Consider the following 7,040-nt stretch of genomic DNA (forward strand, 5'->3'; position numbering starts at 1 on the left):
CGGGAGTCGATCAACGAGGCCGTCAAAACTGTGAAACGTTCCAAATGCTGGACTCGGCGCCTGCCGCCGCGGGGTCTCCAGACTTCCTGGGGTTTGGTCTCCCGGTTCCCAGCGAGGATTCATCAGAGAAGCCGAGGACGAGGCGGCTGCTTTAGAGTGACGGAGTCGTTTCTCATCAGCAGCCGAGCAAAGTTGGTCTCTTTGGTTTTGGTGCAAAAGGAGTGATTTCCTAAATGAATGAATTCTGGTTAGAACCGCAGAGGAAAATCAGAGAACCAAGTTTCTCTTCCTAAGAAGACGTTTGTTTCCTCACAGCGAACGACAAACCAGTAAAACACCAAGTACCTCTGGAATGTGTTACTAAAACCAGCAAAGTACCTAAAACCCTAATCCTGCTAATGGAACATCGTCACGATTCTGTCCCGTTGCTAAGACCGTCGTTCTGTCGCGTCTTCAGAACAATTCATGTTTTGCTGATTTGAAGACGCACCCTTCACATTTCGTCTCGTCTCCACGTACAACCACGAGTACGTGACTTTTGGTTTCTATTGGAAGATTCTGCAGAAAAGTGAAATCCAGCGTCTTCTGCGTTTGGCCTGTATGCTAACGCTACTAGCTTTGCTCAGCGTTCCGCTGTGCGAAGACGTCAACGCCCGGCGATCAAATTACAATTGTCGTTCCTTTTATCGGGTGAATTCACAGAACCGTTCATATAGTTCAGGGGTGGGGAACCCTGGTCCTCAAGAGCCGCAGTCCTGCACGTTTTCAATGTGTCCTTGCATCAACACAGCTGACAGCAATTATTGGCTCGTTATCAAGCTTTCTGCAGGGTTCATCATGATAACTCAGGTGTGTTTGAGCAGGGAGACATGGAAAACAGGCAGGGCTGCGGCTCTTGAGGACCAGGGTTCCCTACCCCTGATATAGTTCTCCAGGTTGAAGAAGCGAATGTGTCCATCATATCTGAACCCAGTCGGACGTCGTTGTCATGGTAACGGGAGCTGGTAAGCGTCTCCAGAACTCAGTTCTCGCGTCTCTTAAGGTTCCTGAAGCCGTTGCAGCTCCACGCAGTAGGAAAAGAGGATTATCCACAAATAGAACCGCGACAGGAACGACTTCTGGACTTTTAGCAGATCGCCGGGAATCACGATCTAATGTTATTAACGCGTATCATCAGGACAAGTGTACAACCGACACACTGCAAGACGTAGCTATGACGAGGGTTCCTCTAGTACTTTATCTAGATTTGTTTCTCATCAGTCGCTCACGGTTTTATTTATTTATTTTGGGGATTTTCACGTTTTTCCGATCGTAGCCTCTCGCGACCAAACGGCATGTAAATCCGATAGTGGTGTGATTTTCCACTGTTGGACAGAAGGTCAATAATCAGGGTTTGTCTCCAGGTTTTCCTCCACCATGTTTAGAACTGGAACAAGTTTTGGAGGACGTTGGCGCCACCTACTGCCCGTAGCTCCTAATCTTCACCAAGGCTCTGTGGCGCCGCTCTCGGTTCCAGAACTCAGCCTGGTGTGAAAACAAACCCTCAGCGGCAATAACATGTGTCTTAACTAGATCTGGCAGCAGCGTGGGTTCTCCAGGGTTCTCCAGGGTTCTCCAGGGTTCTTCCTTGGTCCGGCAAGCCGAGTTGCTTTAGCTCAAGGAGCTCCAGGCGTCTCGTGTTCACCTTCCCAACGTCTGGGTTTCAGCCCCAATCTGTAGCAGGTACTGAGTCTCCACTCCGGGACACTGGACTGGACGCCATGGTAACGGATTCAGGAGGATCTCTGTTGAACCCCGGCTCCCGGCTTCGTTCTCCTTCCTCTTCCTCACAGTCCCGGTAGTCGAACCTGTAGCGCCAGACGGCACCAACAGCTGTTCTGTCACCCAAACTACTCGATTACTTGACCGTCCCGTTTTCTTTCATTCCTCCACGAGCTGCTCTGGAGAGACGGTGAGATGCTGCTCCACCGTCCAGCGACGCTCTCTCTGGTCTGAAGGTGCTAAAGTGGAAGAACAACACTCATGAATGAATCAGATTTCACTCTTGAATCATGTCGGATGTTTTAAAGAATGTTTTTTTTTTTAAATTTTGCGAGTTTACCTGCAGCTGATGAATGGAGGACGGCGGCGTCCTGTACGGGACCTCAGCGTTCCGGTGTTAACGGCCTTCTGCCCATTTAAAGATTCAGCGACGCTCCCAAAAGATTCGATCTGTCACACGAGACGCCCGGGTGATATTCCACGTGTAGTGATCAATATATTTCCTGCAAAGGGGGCGTGTTCAAGAGCCAAGAGCCGTCAGTGTCATCTCGGGTGAATGAACAAAAAGGCCAAAGATAAAATGTGATTGTTTTAAATTCAATGGGTTTTTAGAAGAAGTGCAACTTTCCTCGAATTCTACTTTCCACGTTTTGTACTCTGAATACTCTGAATACTCTGAAGTTCAAGAAACAGTTTGACATTTTGGGAAACGTGCAGAGAAAATGAATCCCGAAGGCCCCGGTTACCCCGAAGCCACCATTTCAGTTCATGACGCCAAAACGTTTGTAGAGTTTTCGGTGAGCGTTTACGCCCCTGCGGTGCTCTGCGGTGCTCTGCGGTGCTCGGCGGTGCTCGGCGGTGCTCGGCGGTGCTCTGCGGTGCCCAGAGGTGCTCTGCGGTGCCCAGAGGTGCTCTGCGGTGCTCGGCGGTGCTCTGCGGTGCTCTGCGGTGCCCAGAGGTGCTCTGCGGTGCTCTGCGGTGCTCGGCGGTGCTCTGCGGTGCTCTGCGGTGCCCAGAGGTGCTCTGCGGTGCTCGGCGGTGCTCGGCGGTGCTCAGAGCCACTGGAAACACAAACGCTCGAAAACGGCTGCAAATGTGGAACTTTAAAAAAAAAAAAACATAAAAATGCTCCGTTTCCATGGAAACGCGGGGAAATTGTTTTCAATCACTGCCCCCGAGGTGGAACTTTTTGAAAGCGCTCCAGTTCCGTGGAAACGGGGCCAAAGTCGTATAAAATCTTTGTAAACACAGGAAAGCAAATTCCCAAAAGGTGAATCTGTTTTCTGTTTCCCGTCGGTGGCGATCGGCCGATCGCTCACATGTTCTGTCTGGCTTTTATTCTGAAAGTTTCCCACATGGCCTCACTCTGTATCATCCCAACGAGTCGCATAGAATGTTTTGGTTCTATTCTGGTCCCAGATATGAAGTTTAATCTGAATGCTGCCAACATTTGAGATGAGCTTCCACCTCTGGCTAATCCAACCTGGAGACTTCCTTCAATCAGACTAAGTATTGACGGTTTGGCCCCCTGCTGTTTTATTGGATGTCTACTCGATTAGTGCCTTGTAAAGCTGAAGGTCTTTGACCTGCAGCTTCCTGTTGGAGGAGCCGACGACAGTATTTCATAAACTGTTCAATCATTTGAACTGCTCGCCACGCTCGTGGTAGAAGTTCGCGGCTGGACGCTGGAATCCGTCTTACGTCACAGCTGAGAAGCTGGTTCCTAATCGGAGCCATTGTGATCCAGTAAATCCCAAAGAGCCGATTAAGAAAAGTCTTTTCCAGAAGGCCGGAGCTGTTGGGAGGGTGAAACAGACCTCAACTGTCCCGCTTTTATTCTGAAATTGTCTACACCAGGGGTCTGCAACCTTTTGGACCAAAAAAGTCGTTGACATAATTTTCCACCCAAAAAAGAAGAAAAGTAAATTCTCTGAAATGAAGAAAAAACATCTTTAAATAAAAAGTTGCTAAACAAAGAACAATTGTGGTTCCATCCATAAAGTGTCATATTTACAATTTAGATGTATTTCATTAGATTCTTCGTCCTGCTTGGCTCCACAGACAACCAGACCTTTTCTTTTGTTTAAATCTTTTTTCATCTTTTCTTTTCGATTCTGGCTTTTTAAAATGTGTTTATTTATTTTGAGCTGTTTTACTTTATTTAAGTGTCTTTAGCCTAGATTAGTCCATTTCTGAAAATCAGTATGGAATGCAAATAAAATGAAAATGTTTAGAAATAATTTTCAGAAAATGTCGTGGAGGTCCTGCAGGGGGCGCTGAGGAGCCGCAGGTTGCAGACCTCTGGTCTAGAAGAAGCCGCGTCGGCCTCCACGCCTCGCCTTAAGATGGCTCCTGTGGTTTTGCAGACGGAGCGGCGTGGTGCACCCGCCCTGTATTTTTGCACTTGTTTGTGGTTGTTCTGTGTTAAACCCCGCCCACAACAACAAACAAACAAACAAACAAAAACAAACAAACATCTACCTGGGCGGCGGCGCAGGCCCACGCTGCTCCTTCCTCCAAACAATCCAGCACAAGAAGACCTGAGCAGGAGCTTCACACCAGCAAGCGATGTGTAACCAGGTGAAGTGCTCTCAGGTAACCTCTGTTCACCTGGTGTGACCAGCAGAGGTTACCTGGTCACACCAGGTGAGCAGAGGTTACCTGGTCACACCAGGTAACTTCTGCTGGTCACACCAGGTAACCTCTGCTCACCTCTGCTCACCTGGTGTGACCAGCAGAGGTGAACAGAGGTTACCTGGTCACACCAGGTGAGCAGCGGTTACCTGGTGTGACCAGGTAACCGCTGCTCACCTGGTGTGACCAGCAGAGGTGAGCAGCCGCCCATCAGGTGGTGAGACGATGGAAACACAAGGTCACGTTCAGGAACCTGACGGCCCGTCGAGTCGCCTGCTACAAACATCCCAGAATGCAATGCAAACCCAGAGAACCGGCGGTGGATTAAAAGCCACCAGCGTTTGGTTAATAAAACTACAAAACCAAGGTATTAGAGAACTCCGTGGTTCTAGAACAGCATCTTCTTTTAAACACAGGAGAACCTTTAGCCATGCGAGGAACCGCTGATTAGATTGGGTTTGAAGCCGTGACGCTGGCGACTTCCACACATCCTACTTTGGCAAACTAAACTAGTTTTTCCCTTTTCAAAATAAAACCCAGAATGTGAGGCTACAACAGAAGAACCCTTGGTGGATCTTGAGTTGAGGTGAATTCCTTGACGTTGTGGAGAACCTGCAGCGGTCCTGGACTCTCCACTGTCCGGTTTCAGTTTGCTGAATCTAAATCTGACCCGTCACGTCGCAGCAACTTCGTAAACAGGCGACGCAGTTTTCTTTTTTGAGACCGAGGTGAAATGGTCAAAGTCAAATCTCCTCATCTGCTGGCGACGTTATAAAACTACGTCGTTTGTTCCAGTGCAGCTTTTTACCTTTTTATATCTAAAACAATCTAAACTTCAGCTTCACCAAGAAAAAAAGCCTTAAAAGTGAAACGAGCAGCTTGTTGGTCTGGATCCGACCGTCTGGAAAAGACAAGGTTCTGTTTGTGTTTGATGTCGTTAAGGTGGATCAGTGGAAGGTTCTGATGTTGTGAAGGTCGTTACCCATCATGCCTCCTGTTGTTTAACCCCTGAATGACCAGATGACTGTTTCCTCTCTACGGCGCTCTGCTCTCATTATTATACTGATTTAATAAAGTGATGACAAACGTCCAGGCTGGGAGTGATGCTTCCTCCGGGGGGGGGAGGGGGGGGAACCGCGGTTCTTCAGGGTGTTGAGAACAGGAAACAGGTTCTGAGTGAAAATGCAGCTTCTCTTTTTATGTTTCTGTGCCACAAAAGTTCAAACTGCTTTTTCACTGAGGTTCAGGTTCATTTGAACCCAGCAAGTCCGCTCCACCAGCCATTAGATTAAAACCACTCATTTCTATGTGGAGATCTTGGATCAGACTGAGACCCCTCCTCTTCCTCTTCTCCCTCCTCCTCTTCTCCCTCCTCTTCCTCCTCCTCTCCCTCCTCCTCCTCCTCTCCCTCCTCCTCTTCTCCCTCCACCTCCTCCTCTCCCTCCTCCTCCTCCTCTCCCTCCTCCTCCTCCTCTCCCTCCTCCTCTTCTCCCTCCACCTCCTCCTCTCCCTCCTCCTCTTCACCCTCCTCTCCCTCATCTTCCTCTTCACCCTCCTCCTCCTCTCCCTCATCTTCCTCTTCCTCCTCCTCTCCCTCCTCCTCTTCTCCCTCCACCTCCTCCTCTCCCTCCTCCTCTTCTCCCTCCACCTCCTCCTCTCCCTCCTCCTCTTCACCCTCCTCTCCCTCATCTTCCTCTTCACCCTCCTCCTCCTCTCCCTCCTCTTCCTCTTTTCCCTCCTCCTCCTCTTCTCCCTCCTCCTCCTCTCCCTCATCTTCCTCTTCTCCCTCCTCCTCCTCTCCCTCTCTGAGCCACTCTGAGCCACAGAACCAGCAGATCAGAACCACGAGCAGAACCTGCAGAACCAGACGATGTCACACATGAGGGGAACGTTCTATAAGACATGAGCTTTTTGATGAGAGAATACTGTCATTTTGTTTTCCTGTGATTTGAAGCCACATTAATCAGTCTGATGGAGCAAAATGGTGCATCTGCGTCAAACAGCGCCTCCTAGTGTCCAGAGTTTACGTCTGACTGCTTCCAAACCCACACAGACTGAAAGACGACACATTTTACTCTCATGAAAGGATCATTTTATCAAAATATTTGCCAGAAAACTATTAATTCAGAGATGTTTCCAAACGTATGTAGATCCACTTCACCTGCATGTCCTGACTTTACAAATATATGCCCCATACTCCTTCAAAATAAAAGTCCTTGTTTATCAAAAAATACAATGTTGATGTCAAACTAGATATTAAGGGTACATCCTAATAGTCCCTATCACCTTTCCTAACCACTTCTCCTTAACCCAGAAGGGCGGCCATGATAAGGAGCCTTAAAACTCTCACTAAGCTAAGGAAAGGAGGCTCTATGCTTCCTTTAGAACCTCCTTTAGCCTAGGAACCACTGATGCTTCCTTTAGAACCTCCTGTAGCCTAGGAACCACTGATGGTTCCTTTAGAACCTCCTGTAGCCTAGGAACCACTGATGGTTCCTTTACCAAAGGAGACCAGCTCATGTTCCCCCACAGTTCCTTGCGGCGACAACATTTAAAGGAACCTGCTCATCGGAGCGTTCAGGGAAACTCAGGATGACTGAACAAGGAGCAGATCATGTAAATTACCAAAGCAATAATCTGCCTAG

The 7,040-nt window shown here is 48.7% G+C and overlaps 1 long non-coding RNA gene across 1 annotated transcript; it reads left to right on the forward strand.

Moving 5' to 3' along the window:
- The first annotated feature begins 204 nt into the window (after positions 1 to 204).
- On the forward strand, positions 205 to 3,910 carry LOC308126382. The gene is made up of 5 exons (XR_013936436.1): positions 205 to 706; positions 907 to 2,619; positions 2,670 to 2,729; positions 2,780 to 2,893; positions 2,966 to 3,910. It is a non-coding gene; the product is annotated as an uncharacterized lncRNA (long non-coding RNA).
- Positions 3,911 to 7,040: the final 3,130 nt, after the last annotated feature.

This window comes from Lipophrys pholis (genome assembly GCF_963383615.2).
Source record: "Lipophrys pholis genome assembly, chromosome: 21".
NCBI lineage: Eukaryota > Metazoa > Chordata > Actinopteri > Blenniiformes > Blenniidae > Lipophrys > Lipophrys pholis.